We start from the raw sequence: 15,733 nt of genomic DNA, 5'->3' as shown, positions 1-15,733 counted from the left end.
CCTAATTGTCTACTCATCAGCTGAGGAAGCAAGTGAGTTGCCATGACTACCTCCTGACACAAAGACTCAGCGCAGGTGATGCCATTGTCAGCTCAGCTCTGTGGTACGTGGCTGGCAGAGGCAGAACCCGAGAGTCCAGGACAAGCACAAGACCCAGGCCCACTTGTACCGTCACCCTCACCTCAATTAATCATCTGTCTCCACCACTGTGAAATGGGCTTCTGCTTTGTGTTGAGTCTGACTCCTGGGAAGAGACGCTGCAGTCGGCTAAGGATGATCATGCCCTCGGGCAAAAGCAGGGCCGACTCCATATTGGCTCTAACCACCTTTCGGGAAACACAGCATTCAGACATGAGTCCAGGGTTGCAGATATAGTGCTCACAAGGACAAGTGACCTTGGGCAAGTGATACAGCCTCTTCTGAGTGTCACTTTACTCATGAGCAAAATGGAGACCTAAAGTCTTGGTCTTTCTTATGAGACTATTTGGAGAGTAGATAAAAGACCACTAGCTAGTAGTTCTCTTTGTCTGTGCATGTTGCCATAGCGAAAGACTGCAGCCTGAATAATTTATAGCTGACACTTCTTAAGGTCGGTGTATCTAAGATCAGGCACCAGGCATCTGATGATGAGGCGAACACATACATATTCCTCAGAGTGGCTGGGCTTTGTCCCTCATGATGCCCAATCCTGCCATCCCATCTTCTCACTCCATCTCTTCTGGCCTGGCAGAAGTGCCTTGGTTATGGGACACTGATGTTCAGGGCTGCTGTAACTAGGGATCTACACACTGGGCAATTTAAAACAATATCAGCCATATTCACCCATGGTTCTAGAGGCCAGAAGTATGGAGTCAAGGTCCTTGGAGGGCTGTGCTTTCTCTGAAGACTCCAGGAAAAAAGCATTCTTGACTTCTCCCTAGTCTCTGACAGTTACTGGCAATTCCCTTGACTTGTTCCTTAGCTTTGGCAACATACATTTCCACCTCCAACTTCTTATAGCATCGTGTCTGGGTCTAAATTTTCCTTTTATAAATCATGGGATTAGGGCTGTCTTCACACAATATGACCTTATCTTAATTTGGTTACATCTGCAAAGACTCGGTTTCAAAATCAAATCACTTACAGGCCCCACAATTTAGGACTTTAGCTTCACTTTTCATTAAATACAATTCAGCCCATAGAATATGATGAGTGTTGCCCAGAAGAAAGAAGATTTGGAATGTGGATAAACTTAGGTGTAGCTATGAAAGTCTTATCATCATTAATGTAAGAGGTTGGATTTATCCCTGGAGTATAAAGTCCCTCCGTGGTCTGGGTCAACTCTGTAAAATTCCTGGAGTTCAACTTTATTTTTAGTAAAAGTGTTCATCCTGAATTCCTAAGGCTATGATAATCCAAGCTTAAGCTATTTGTAGAAGGCTATAAATTATCTGCCGAGCCCTTAAAACCTGTAAACATGCTTATTAATAAAAGTAAAAGCTAATTCGAAATCAACTATTTGCTTCTCTGTGTCTTAAAAGGGGGGATTGAATAGCAAACTCATTGTTGGTGAAAAAGATACATGAAAATATCCTGTATTTATTCTCTCCTCTGCCATGCTATTCTAGCCAGACTGAAAATGATGGAGGGCACATTGTTTTCCTTTAGGAAAAAACTGATAGAACTGAGTCTTACATTGCAGTTAAGTAGATTCCATAAGTCTCTACGTTAAGACCCTTAAAATTATAATTTATAATTTATCACAATCGATTATCATGAGATTTGAGAATCAAAAAGGACTGTATTCCAATTCTTAGTATAGAAATCCTCTCATGAACACTTCTGATCTGTGATCATGCATCTATGTTAAGGAGCTGACTCATTACTTCCCAAGACATGTGACAAATTGTTCTTTAAAAAAAAAAAAAAAAAAAAAAAAAAAAAAAAAAAAAAAAAAAAAAAAGCATAAGATCACACATATGCAGAAGACCAGAGTTAGACTCACAGTATCCACACAGAGGCTCAGAACCATCTGTAACTCTAGTTCCTGGGTATCTGTCGCCCTCTTTTGGCCTCCACAGATACCAGGCTTTCAATTTGTGCACAGACATGCACACAGTCAAACACCCAAACACATAAAATAAAAAATGATACATTTTTTAAAATGTATATTTAAAATTCCTGCTATCATTCAGCCAAAATCTGTCTCCTTATGTGAATTTAAGTCTTTCTTATGTGAATTTAAGACAATTTTCAAAGTTTCAGCTCCTCTAGCTCTAATTCAAGAATCTTCTTTCAGTGCTCTCCTGCTTGATTTCTTCTGAATATAACCATTTTATTAGTTTCTCTTAAGCTATGAGACCTCAATAAGTTATAATCCTTTAAATGTTGTTGAATCAGTTCAGAGTGCCATAGATTCATTATTCCCCATGATTGGAATATTCAATTTTTAATGACCCAACTCAAATTGCATTGACTTTATAGGACTCATATTGAAATTCTGAAGAGGAAATTTGCATAGAGAATAGAGATGTTTAATAGGCTATGACTTAGGGATCAACACGTGTAAGGGGCTGGGGGAAGCAGAGTAATGCACAAAGGATGGTGGGTCGCACAGAGAAGAATCCCACAGGGGATGATGAAGTAGGCAGACCATTCTTGATCCCAGATCGTCACTGGATGACAACTACCTCTAAAGAGGAGGCATGATTTAGACAGGGGTTCTCTTCAGTTGAAAGCTTTTATTCCATTCTAAACAAGTAGAGGAACAAATTCCCAAATGAGATCTAGGAGCATCCACTACAAACTACCCTTTCTGACACTTTATTATACTTTCTTCATATAATAAACTCTAGAAGCAGCAACACCCTGGACCTAGTTAATTTCTCTTCCTTTGAAAGTTTAGTAAGAGGGTCAATAATCTCTAGCAGGTCTCAAAGTAACTTTCATCTTTCCAATACAAAGTGGTAAAGTTCATGGTACAATATGGACAAACACATTACACTAATGCAAGAAGCCAGACACACAAATCACATCTACTATGATTTAGTCTTATTAAATATTCAGAATGAATAAATTCACAGAGATAAAGATTAGACTGGTAGTTCTCTACATGGAAAGAAAGGAAAAATGGGGGCTAACTGCTTAATGGTGTCTAATTTCCTCATATGGTAATGAAAATGCCCCAGAAAGAGAGAGAGAGAGAGAGAGAGAGAGAGAGAGAGAGAGAGAGAGAGAGAGAGAGAAAGGGGGAAAGGTTGCACGGCATTGTAAATTACCAAATGTCACTGAATTGTTCACTTTAAAATGACAATTTTTTCTATCAATTAAAACTTTTAATTGTGAAAATTAACAAATCAGGAAGGGTGAGGACCTTTAACATATCATATCCTCAGATTGGAAGGCTCAGTATGTTGAGATGACAATTTCCTACAAGTTGATATATATACTTATGCAACTCTTTCAAAATTGCAGGAGACTTTTTCTTCTTTAAAAAAAAAATCTTACGAGCAGATTGTAAATTTATATAGAAATGCAAAAAACCCAGACTAGCCAAAACAAATTTTAAAAAGAAGAGATATCCAGAATAGGTAAATCCATAGAGACAGAAGGAAATTAATTATTTCCAAAAATGGGGATAAGGGTTAGAGAATTCTCACTCCCTGATTTCAAAACTTACTGTAAGCTACAGTTATTAGCCAGACCAGTGCTGCATGCCTGGAAGTAAGACTTTAGCACTTGAGAGACCAAGCCAAGAGGATTGTGAGTTTAAAGGCAGCTCATATTAACAAGATCCTGTCTCAAAAACCCAAAGGCTGAGGAAGTACTCTATGTGATCATAAAATGCTCTCCTAGTGGGCACAAGGCCCTGGGTTCAATATGGTCACTATAAAAAAAAAGTTACCAACTATGGTATCTACATACAGATATACAAGAGTGTATAGGAGCTAGATTTGTCGGGAAAGGCCTGGAATCCCAGCACTTGGGAGACAGACAGAGGAGCAGGAGTTTGGGAACAGCCTGAACTACATAATAAGCTTAAGCATAGCCTTGACTGAATAGCAAGACCTTGTCTCAAAACAACAAGCAACCAGCAAAACAGACAAAGAAAACACAAGAGTTGGGGCTATAGGTCAGTTGCAGTGTTTACCTGCTGTGCACAAGGCAATGACCTCCAATGGAAGGGAGGAACTGAATTACACAATCCTCTCTGTATAAAATGTACCACAAAAAAAAAAAAAAAAAAAAAAAAAAAAAAATTCTATAGAGGCAAACACTGCAGTAGTAGTTGACTTGGGCAGGAAGTAGAAACTGAATTAACAGTGAATGACCATAAAGGAATATGCTAGAAACTCAGCTGTGTCTCCCCAAATTTCATGTTAATCCCTAACCAACAATCTAACCATACCTTATATAGGACCTGTAGGGACATAATTAGAAATAAGTTAGATCTTAATAATGAAGTTCTGGTATGATAATATTAGTGCCCTTAAAAGACGAGAATTATAGTTTGTGAGGCCAAGGGGCTCAAATTCCCTGCAGGAAGGCTCCTGAGAAGATGGTACCTAAAGTTAACAGTATAAAGTTTAAGTTGTAATGGAAATTGGAGGATTTTTTGAGATGCTAAATATCACATGACATTTGCTAAAGAAAGCTGTAGACACTGAGAGAAATCAGCCTAGGTGAAAGGTCATGTATGTTACAGGTAGGAGGGTCATAGAAGCAGGACTGCCCATGTCTATTGGAGCCAACCTAATGACATCTTGGTCCCTGGATGGTAGACACGAGGACACAGTGTCTGTGCCTGCTCCCATAGGCTTCATTCTTGCTTCAGTCCAATTTTCCTCCATTGTGGAATGGGATTTTTTAAAACTTCTTTCTGGTTCTTTGTGAATTTCACATCTTGCACTCCAATCCCACTTATTTCTGCCTCCACTGGGCCCATTCTTCACCCTTGCAACCTTCCCCACAACAGAGAAAAAAAGATGTCATTGTAGAAGCTGTAGAGTGTCACAGTGTGTCCCACAGTACACCTTTCATCCACGATTGGCTGGCAAATGTTCATTGCAATGACTCACTGGTCTGGTATGAGGCCCCTGCTTTGTCACTCCATCAACATTGGAACCACATTGGGACTCATTTTGGATGTCCTGTTGTTGTCCTGTGTATGGAAATGCTGTCGTTTTAGATCTGTAGGACTGGCCTTTCATGCACTCCAGCAGTTCATAGATGAGGTAGAAGTTGGGGTGAGCCAGTTCAAAGCCCTGGATCTGGACCTGAGGGGTACCTGAGCTGGTCTGTGCACCCCTCTCCTGCTCTCACATCCTCAGAGCAGGGACAGCTCTCCACCTCTCAGAACCCCAGGACCAAGAACTCCCTCCACAGGTGGTAAGGGCTGAGGGAGGAAGAGTATCTCTCCTTGTTCATGTCACCCCACAGGAGTATCTCAATGGCAACTCCTGCAGTGTACAACCTACTATCCTAAGTACTGAGGATGTCTGGGGGGGGGTGAGCTCTTCTCCTTTCATTCCCCCAGGGCCAGCTCTCCCACGATGCCAGGTGAGGGGTGAAACCATTTCTGCACAGCCCTCAGACCTTAGTATGTCCCCAAGAGTTCTCAAAGGGGGTTCTCTTCTGACTTGCTCCCTATCCTAGCTCTGGATTGGTGATCATCTCAAGCTAACTCTCTGTGCCAGATTGACTGTAGTCTCAGTGAATGTTAGGCTACTAAGCCTTCAAATGTTCATAGGTCAGAGCAGTGAGCATAGACATAGCCCCTCCCCTCTCTGCCACAGCAGCCACATCTGCAATGTCTCAAGAGGCACAGAAAGGAAACTTTTGCTTCATTTGTACACCATTGTACATTGGAGTTATGTAAGTTCTATTTTTATGATACTGCGACCTAGGGTTGTAAGTGTGCCTTGTTGGGGTTGGAGAGGTGGGCACGGCAGTTAAAGGCATGTGTTCTTCCAAAGGACCTGGATTTAATTTCCTATATACATATGCTAGCTTACAACCAACCAGAACTTCATCTCCAAGGGATCTGATGTCCTCTTCTGACCTCCATGGGTATCAGGCACACATGTGGTACACATAAATGATACACACACACAAGCACATGCAGACCAAATATCATGTACCCACATAAAATAAGACCAATAAACCTAAAAGAAACATTTAGGTTTACTTTGGGTTTAGGTGATACTGACTGTTCAGATAATGAAACCCCTAGAGTTGGAGTAAATGCATGCTGTATTATGAAACTTAGATACCCCTTACCATGATACTCATGATGTGAGTGCTTGTTCACCTGCTGGTGGTGCTGTTTTAGAAGGCTGTGGAACTTTTAGGACTCAGGCCTCTTTGCTAGAAAATAGACACTAGGGGCAGTTCTTCAAAGGTTATCCCCTACCACCTGGTTTCAGTCCACTCTCTCTTCATGGTGCTGTAATGGGAAAAAGCACGGCCACAGGCTCCCACCAGCACACACTCCTCCATGCTTTCTCTGCCACGAAGACCCGAGACCTCTGAAACCATGAAACAAAATAAATCTTAACTGCTTTGTGTCTACAAGCTACTGGATCACAGTTGCAAGAATAATTAAGATGGTGCTTCTTCAATCCCGTCGTTGTTTCCTTTAAAAAATTGAAGATGCTGAGCCCTTGTGTCCCTTCTCTCTGGCTACTACCTCAGAGATTCAGTTTTCATCTTCTTTAGGTTCCCTAAGGGAGCTGAGTTTCTTGCATTCACATGAGCAATCCACCTATACCAAGCAATTGGTGAATGTTAGTGGAATTCATTACCTAAGCTGTAAGCAGAGGGACAAATGGAGAAGAGTTGCTGGTCAATGTATTCCAAGTTCAGTCACTTTTCTATGTCTGCTTCTCACAACCTTCATCTCAGATTTGTTTCAGGAAGGCTTGGATGACTAGATTCTAAGGATCTCTGTCCTTTTTGCAATAGGATTAATATCAATGAATGCCTTCTACACAAACTCATTCTCTAAGAGAAATACCATCATCCCCATTTTGTTAAAACTATCTTTTGCACCTTGGATAATTCAGAAGCAAACTAAATTAAAATGTATAAACTCTTACAGTCGGTTGACATTATACTTCTTACTCAAAATATGAGTCTTTCCCCCCCCCCTGTGTGTGTGTGTGTGTGTGTGTGTGTGTGTGTGTGTGTGTGTGTGCTTCTTTTTCTTAAGCAAAACAGTCCTGTTCAAAATGTTTGGCTTACTGCTGACTTTACCTTCCTCCGTTCTGTTCCTGTCCATGTCAAAGCCTGCGCTCTGCAGAGACCTCCCTGTGAGACCACCTCTTTCTTTGTCTATCTTCCCCTTCATCACTGGGCTAAAGCCCTATTGTTTAAATCTCCCACCTCTCCCAACTTACCTTTTTTTCTAAAGTCTCACATCACAGAGTCACACCTGTGGCAAATACTCTTTTGAAGTGAAAAGTTAATTTGTAATGCAAATAATTACTTCTTTATTTATCTCATTTTCAAGCGGGCATTTTCACATAGCAAATTTTCATGAAGATAAATTGGGGGCAAACGGTTTCACACTTTCGCTTCTCTGTCACTCCCTCCTTCTCCCTCCCGCTTGCCTTCTGTCCTTTTCACCTCTGGTTGTCTCTAGACTCTCCTGGGATTGCTGAAAAAAAAAAACCCTGGCTTTCACTTCTGGGCTCTGCTTTTTCTGAAGTGGAAAAACTCTCTGCCCGTGTGTCTTAGTCAGGGTTTCTATTGCTGTAATAAAATGCCAGACCAAAAGACAAGATGGGGAGGAGAGGGTTTACTTGGTTTACACTTCCATATCAGAGAGCATCATTGAAAAAAGTCTGACAGGAACTCAAGCAGGACAGGAACCTAGAGGAGCTGATGCAGAGGCCATGGAGGCATACAGCTTGTTGGCTTGCTCCTTACAGCTTGCTCAGCCTGCTTTCTTATACAGGACCACCAGCCCATGGATGGTACCATCCACAATTGGGTAGGTCTTCCCCCATCAGTCACTAAGAAAATGCCTTACTGGCTTGCTTACAACCCAATCTTATGGAGACAGTTTCTTAATTGAGGTTCCCTCCTCTAGGATAATATTAGCTCATGTTGAATTGACATAAACTTACCCCACACATCATGTCATGGAGAAACATCTTTGTTGTACAAGGAAAACTCACTTGAACCCATTTGCTTCCATGGAAATCATTGAGCACAGCCAGATGAAGAGGTTCTTTTATATGGAATTGTCTATGTCTGATACCCGGATGGCTTGCAACTTTCTTTTGCTGACTGTTCTGCTTCTACAAACTTTAATTAAAGTCTTCCTTCTACAGTTGACAAACTCCAAGAAGTGGATGTCTTTATACCTTGGTCTTTGCAGGAGTAAGTGAGGACAGTGATTTCAGTTCCATCTTAAAAAGTCTTTGGTGGAGAAATATGGAAGATAACATAGATTGCAAAGTATGACTCACATATAAAAGAATATGTACTCTTTATACTTAATCATAGGTCTGTTCACTAAAAATATCAAGGACAGAACTTTTGAGCACAGACCAGGCAGAAATGATTTGTACTTGGAGAAGACAGTAAGCTAGGAACAGTAGGTCTTTTAAATCAGAATTGCCCTGTTCTACCCACATGGAAGCAAGAGTGCTTCACAAGATGACACCGCTATTGTGCTTGGAACTGAATTGTTTCTCTTTTTGAAAATATGATAAGGACAAAGCTGCCTAGAAGGCTGGGGTAGAAGAAATGAAGATAAGAGCAGGCCTTGCTTAGAGTGTTCAGGAGAAGATCAAGTGGGGCAGCATGCAGCTGTGAGATAAGTAAAGTTCTACCGAAAGGATGTGGGGGAAGCCTTGTCAAATGAGAATTATTCAACATACAGGACTCTGAAAACCAGGACGGAGAAGATGGACAGTATCAGTACATTCTCACCAGGGTGAGAACGGATTCAGGACAGAGCTTGAAAGAACGGATCTTTTCAATCAAGTAGAAGTTTGGTCAGTAACTACATCCCATCCACCTCCCCATTCACAATATCACCCTACCGACTCTTTGCCAGAGAACACATGTCTTAATTACTTTCCTTAAAAGGGGGTAAAGAAATAAATATAGTGTGCTCTGGTCATTTTTTTTTTCTGAAAAGAAAAATAAAAAACCCTAGAGTTGCCTGGGAAGAGGGCTCTTCTGTTGAAGAATCAACTCCACTAAACTGGCTGGTAGGCATCTCTGTGAAGCATTTTCTTGATTGACATAGAAGGGCCCAGCTCATTACAGGTTGTGCCACCCTGGGAGGTGGTCCTGGGTTGAAGGAACCCTGCCCTTGGTTCCTTCGATGTTAAATTGTAATCTACAAGCCAAATACTCCTTTTTTCTTCTCAAGTGGCTTTGGTCATTTCCTTAGTTCAGGTTTTACTGCTGTGGACAGACACCATGACCAAGGCAAGTCTTATAAGGACAACATTTAATTGGGGCTGGCTTACAAGTTCAGAGGTTCAGTCCATTATCATCAAGGTGGGAGTATGGCAGCATCTGGGCAGGCATGTTGCAGCAGGAGCTGAGAGTTCTACATCTTCACCCAAAGGCTGCTAGCAGATACTGGCTTCCAAACGCTGGGACAAAGGTCTTAAAGCCCACACTAACAGTGACATGCCTACTCCAGCAAGGCCACACCTACTCTAACAAGGGCACACCTACTTCAACAGGGCCACACTCTCTAATAGTGCCACTCCCTAGGCAGAACATATATAAACCACCACAGTCATGGTGTTCATCACAGCTAACTAGCACGTTGTAGGGACTCCTAAATTGTGCCACTCTGCTGGTTATGCAGCTATGGCCTCATCCTAACTCCTACGGAAGAGTTCAAGAACTAAGAAAGGAAAGTTGAAATGTCCAGCTGGCGGGAATTCTGGTTTCTGCAAACTTAGGTGTGGCCTATGAGATTACAAAAAAATTAAACTTCCTAGATGATTTCTTTCACCTTGAAAATATTATAAAATATACCAAACACTCAGAATACTTTAAAGATAACTTCATGGCAGCTTTATCAAACAATTGACATTTTCTCATGCTCATTTCAGATCATGTACAGGAAGGTTGGATATAAGAGGTCTTCCTTGTGTCTTTTTTCTCTTCTATGGAGGAAGGAATCACTGGCAGGCATTTGGTGTTTACCACTTTCCTATGCAATGCCTTGTTACATATGCATGTAGCCATACAGCATGGGATTGTAGGCTTTCAGAATGTGCATTAAACACTATTCTCTGACACTTCCTTTTCTGCAGAAATTGATGCTTGTTGATTTAGTTCATTCATTCATTGCAATTGCTGTATAAACACAACATTCTCCTGCTGATAATCATTTACTTTGTTCTTGAATCTTTATTGCTTTAAAAGGCTGCAGCAATGAATTCTTTTGTACATGTATCTTTGAGCATATTGTTAAATTTTCTCTAGAAACTAAACCTCCAAGAGAAATTACTGATGGTGACACTCACACATCTTCCTCTGTAGTAAATGTTATCAAGTTGTTTTCCAAAACAGTTGTGCGCATCTATTTCCCCATCCCTAGTTTATGAAAGCTCCTTCTCATGTACATTCGAGTCAGTAACTACAGACAATTGCTTTCCAACTTACAACACTGCTAGATATGGTTCCCCAGCTTCACAGTGGGGCACAGCCAGTATGGATTCAATAGAAGCCATACTTTATACCTTGATATTTCCTGGGTTAGAACCACGCAATATGCAGTCCAATACTCTCTGGGGGTGCTGGTAGCAGCAGTAAGCCATGAATCTGGAATCCATATTACTGAAAAGGTAAACAACCCATATTCTACAGGGTACTGGATTGCTAAGCATGATGTTTGGCATTTAGAATGCATTTTTAGCCTACAGTATTTTCATCTTAACATGGGTTTGTTAGAATATAAGCCTCATAGTGAGTTGAGGAATATCAGAATTAAATTTGCTGTCCTAATGGGCATCATTTGTTCCTAAACTCTTTATAATTTTATTTCCATTGTTGTATCATTATCTTTTCCAATTATCTATTTCTTGAATATAAAAAGAAAATTTATTTTTATATTGATCTTGTATCTAGCAACATTGAGGGTCTCTAATGAAGTATGCCTGTGGCTGCTCAATCCCATTAGCTCTACTGTGTAATCAGATATGTTAAATAAAATAAAATAAGATTTGTTTTGGAAATTCTTTCTAATTTTTGTGACTTCTATTCTTTTTTTTTCTCATCTTATTGCATTGTCTAGGATGCTCAAAAGATGATAGCATGAAGTAGCAATGTAGTGCAGTGAAAATTCATCATATGGGAGGGTTTGAAGCAAGAAAAGGGAAGGGAGAAAAATTCATCATATGGGAGGGTTTGAAGGAAGAAAAGGGAAGGGAGAAGGGTTGTACTTACATAATAAACTTGAAAAGAAAAAATGAACATGAATTTTCTAAGATTTTTAGTATATACATCCTCTCAGCAATGTATGAGCTTCATTTTTATCTTATGAATTAAAAATCACTACATGTACTTTGATCTCAACATCTGCATCCTTAGCATCTTCCCAAATATCGCCGTGGCCAGCCCCTCCTTTTTTTTTTTCTCCTTTACTCAGACATTATATATGGTATGATGTGGGCAGGTAGAAGACACCCAGAGGCCATGAGGCCGTCCTGCAGCAGGAGCCACATACAGTATGAAAGTATGTGGTGGAGAGATGGGAGAGAAATGGAAACAAAATGGTTTGAGCGTTATGAAGAGAGGCAGAAGTAAAGACTCATGGGTACAGAGTAGCCTGCCCCACCACCTGAGGCCATGGAGAAGTCCTAACCCAACCTATGCTGCTGCTAAGGACCATGTCTGTGGTCCATGGTCATATGTCAGCAGGGGTCTGCGTCGATGTCCATGACTCCTATAGTAATACAGTCAAAGATCATGCAGATGTCCCTGGTCTGGACCGCCACCTGGGACTACGTTGATGTCCAAGGGCTGTGCAGACCTGGCCCAGCCCCTCACTCACTATGGCAGGCTACAGCACTCAGGAGAGCAGAGCTGGGCCTGGTGATAGGAGCACTAGTGACCCGATCTCAACAGCATGACTACAGGAGAGCTGACCCAGCCATTCATCTGCCAGACAATGGCATGGTCACAGGAGAGGTGCCCTTTTCCCAGATATGGTGGGTAGGAGAGCTGGCCCTGTTCCTCACCTGCTGAAGCATTCAGGAAAGCAGGCCTTGCACTTCACTTGAGCAGCACAACAAAGCTGCCCTTAGTGGTGAAGGCACAGGTGAGCCTGCCCCCCACACACAAGGCATGAGACCTGGCCCTGCTCCCTTGCTGGTTGCAGCATTGGATGGGCTAGCTAGAGCAGTACTGGAAAGTTTGCCCTGCTGGTGTGGGGAGAGGGGAGCTCATGGGAAGACCAACTCAGCTACCATCTAGGCCCAGATCCAGGACTTTGAGTTGGCCCAGCCAACACCTATTCCATCTATGAACTGTTGGAGCAAATAAAGGGCTGGTCATATAGATCCAAAGTTGCAGGATCTTCATGACACAGAGCAACAACAGGATATCCAAGAGGTTCTAGTATTGATAGTATAGTTTAAGCCAGAGGCCTTGAACCAGACCGATGACTCACTGCAATGAGCATTTGAAGGCAAAGAAGTGTAAACAAAAGGATACACTATAGGGCACACTGAGACACACTATAGCTTCCACAATGAAATAGGGGGTTTAGGAGTTTTGGTTTTGGGGAAAATTATTTTGGGGTGGGGAATGTTATAAGGACAGAGAGTGGATACAAAGGAAGAAGGAGGTCAATGATGTGAAATTCACAAAGAATAAACAAAAAGTTAAAATATATAATATGTGTACATTTTCTTTATAAAATAGCAGCTTTCTATGCTTAAAACATATCTGAATATTCATTTGAATGATTGTGATAATGTGTGAATATTTATCAAAAGTGCCTTTTTCTGAATACAAATTGGTTTCCTTTTTATTTGGTTGTGTATATTTTCCAATATGAAATAATTTTGTATTCTTGAATCAATTCATCTTTTAATATTGACCGGTAATAAAGGAGGGATGGGGGAATCAAGGGAAGAAGTGAAGAGAGGAAGGAAAGAAAGAATTTTACCTTAAATATTTAAACCTGTATTCAGAAGAAAAGTTGATCTTTTTTCAAGGTTATAATAAAAAGTAGCTTTCCCTTAGTATTGTCAAAGATAGGACTCATCTGTTTCGTGCTTTCTGGAGCTTCTGCCATTAGGAAAGATCTGTTTCGTGCTTTCTGGAGCTTCTGCCATTAGGAAAGAGTCTTGGGAGAAACGCTGTGAGATGAAGCCTTTTCTCTCAATGATGGGCTTCTGAGCTTATCTAAAGGAAGAAGTACCCACCAGAGACAGCTGATATCTCACTTCCCAGAACTCATCCTATGCAAAGGAACCTCAGAATTCAAGTATTTTTGAGTTAGGAATTATCACTTAAGACATGAATTACAGGCCTATATCACTACCACCATACCTGACTTCTTTCATGTCTTAAGTGAAACACACATACTCTTGAAATAAGTTCATTGTAGTAGTCACTAATTTAGCCTACCTGTTGTCATAACAATAAGTGAAAACTGATTGTAGTGGCACATGCCTATAAACTTGTGAGACTTACCCTGAAGGATTAAACAGAAACAAAAATGAAAAAAAGGAGAGTGGGCAATGTGATAGTTTTAACTGTCAACTTGACTGTCTATAATCACCTGGAAAAAGAATCTCAATGAACAATTGTCTAGATCAGGTTAACCTCTGGACACATCTTGGGAGGATTGTCTTGATTACATCAATTGACGTAGGAACACCCAGTTGTCCGTGAGCAACACCAATCCCTAGGCTGTAAAAGAATACAAAGTGCTGAGTATAAATGAGCATGTGTTCATTTCTCTCTGTCCTTCATTGTGGATGTGACCAGCTGTTTCAAGTTGCTGCCTTGATTTCCCTTTGATAATAGATTCTCATCTAGAATTCTAAATAAGCCCTTTTCTACTTTAAAGTTGCTTTTGCTTGGGTATTTTTATCACATAAAACAGCAAGAGCAGGTGGTATTTGTAATCACACACACACACACACACACACAGGTAAATATGATATGAAAATGGAGGTAGGCATCAGTGATGTGTCCAGGAAGGAATAACAAATGCAGACAGCAAGCCACCAGAAACTGAGGGAGGAGGTACAAAACAGATTCTTCTTCACAGGCTTCAAAAGGAACTAATGATGTTGCTTACACCTTAACCACATACAGCCTGCAGAACTAGAAAATTGTACAATTTTACATTTTTTATTGTTTTTTTTTCTTTTATTGAAAATGTATTTTTATATAATATATTCTAATTATAGTTCCCCTCCTCTACTTCTCCTGTTGGGGTTCAGGAGTTGCTCCATAAACCACATGAATATCTATCTCAGTCAGACAAAGATAGTTTATTGAGGAGTTATCCCAGGACCACAGACCAGACTCAGAAACTGACTGTGACCCTGAGCCAGAATCTTGCAGAGCATTTAAGCATGAAATCCACAGACGTCTGTGCCAAGTTATTCTACCAACCAGAATTTGGGAACTTCCTTAGAAATACATGCTTGTTGTACACTTATCCTGTTCCCATTGGATGGGGTATTCAACTGTGGTGGGGAGCTTGTCTTGCCCAGCATTCATCTCTTAACTTGACAACCAGGCTGTCAGTTACCCATGTACATGTCTCTTTCTGCCTAGTAGATTGTCAGTTCCCAAGGAGGTCTTAGGAACTTCAAACTGTACTCAATTCCTACTCAAAATGGAAGTCTTATTTCAAATGGCTTCTTATATTGGTGCAAGTGTATCTCTTAGGTTGGGAATCCATCCCAGGGACAGCTTATAAAGACAAAGATTTTCCAGCCCACAACTCTGCCTGCTTTCCTTGACACCTCCTGACACAAAGAGACACAAGCTACATTGGTACTAGGGATCCCAGAGGCAAGGTTAGCACTCAAAACCCCAGAGGCTATGCAGGCCACAAAATTCTCAAGGGAGATAGCCTACTAGTTCTGAAAGCTTGCTAGTCATCAGACCTTAATTCTAACCTTCTGAAGATGACAGAGCCCTTTAAAGAGGAAATTAATAAATGCCTTTAAAATGCAGGAAAATACAATCAAACAGGTTAAGAAAATGAATAAAACTGTTTCAGACCTGAAAATAGAAATAGAGCAATAAAGAAAGCACAAACTGAGAGAATTCTGGAGATGAAAAACCTAGGGAACGGAACATGAACCACAGATGTAAGGATCACCAACAGAATACAAGAGATGGAGGAGGAAATCTCAGGTGTAGAATATACAATTGAAGAAATCAATACACCAATCAAAGAAAATATTAAATCTAAAAATTTTCTGACATAAAACATCCAAGAAATCTGGAACACTATGAAAATACCAAACTTAAGAATAATAGGAATGGAAGGTACCCAGCAGAAAATATTTTCAACAAAATAATAGAAGAAAAATTTCCTAACCTAAATAAATAAATGCCTATAAACATAAAAGAAGGTTACAGAACATCATATAGATTGAACCAAAACAGAAAATCATCCAGCCACATAATAACTAAAACACTATATGTACATAATAAAGAAAGATTATTAAAAGCTGCAAGGGGAAAGGACCAAGTAACATATAAAAGCATACCTATCAGAATTACACCAGACTTCTCA

This window comes from Micromys minutus (assembly GCF_963924665.1).
Source record: "Micromys minutus genome assembly, chromosome: 7".
Taxonomy (NCBI): domain Eukaryota; kingdom Metazoa; phylum Chordata; class Mammalia; order Rodentia; family Muridae; genus Micromys; species Micromys minutus.
The sequence above is the reverse complement of the archived record's forward strand: the minus strand, read 5'-3'. Positions refer to the sequence as shown.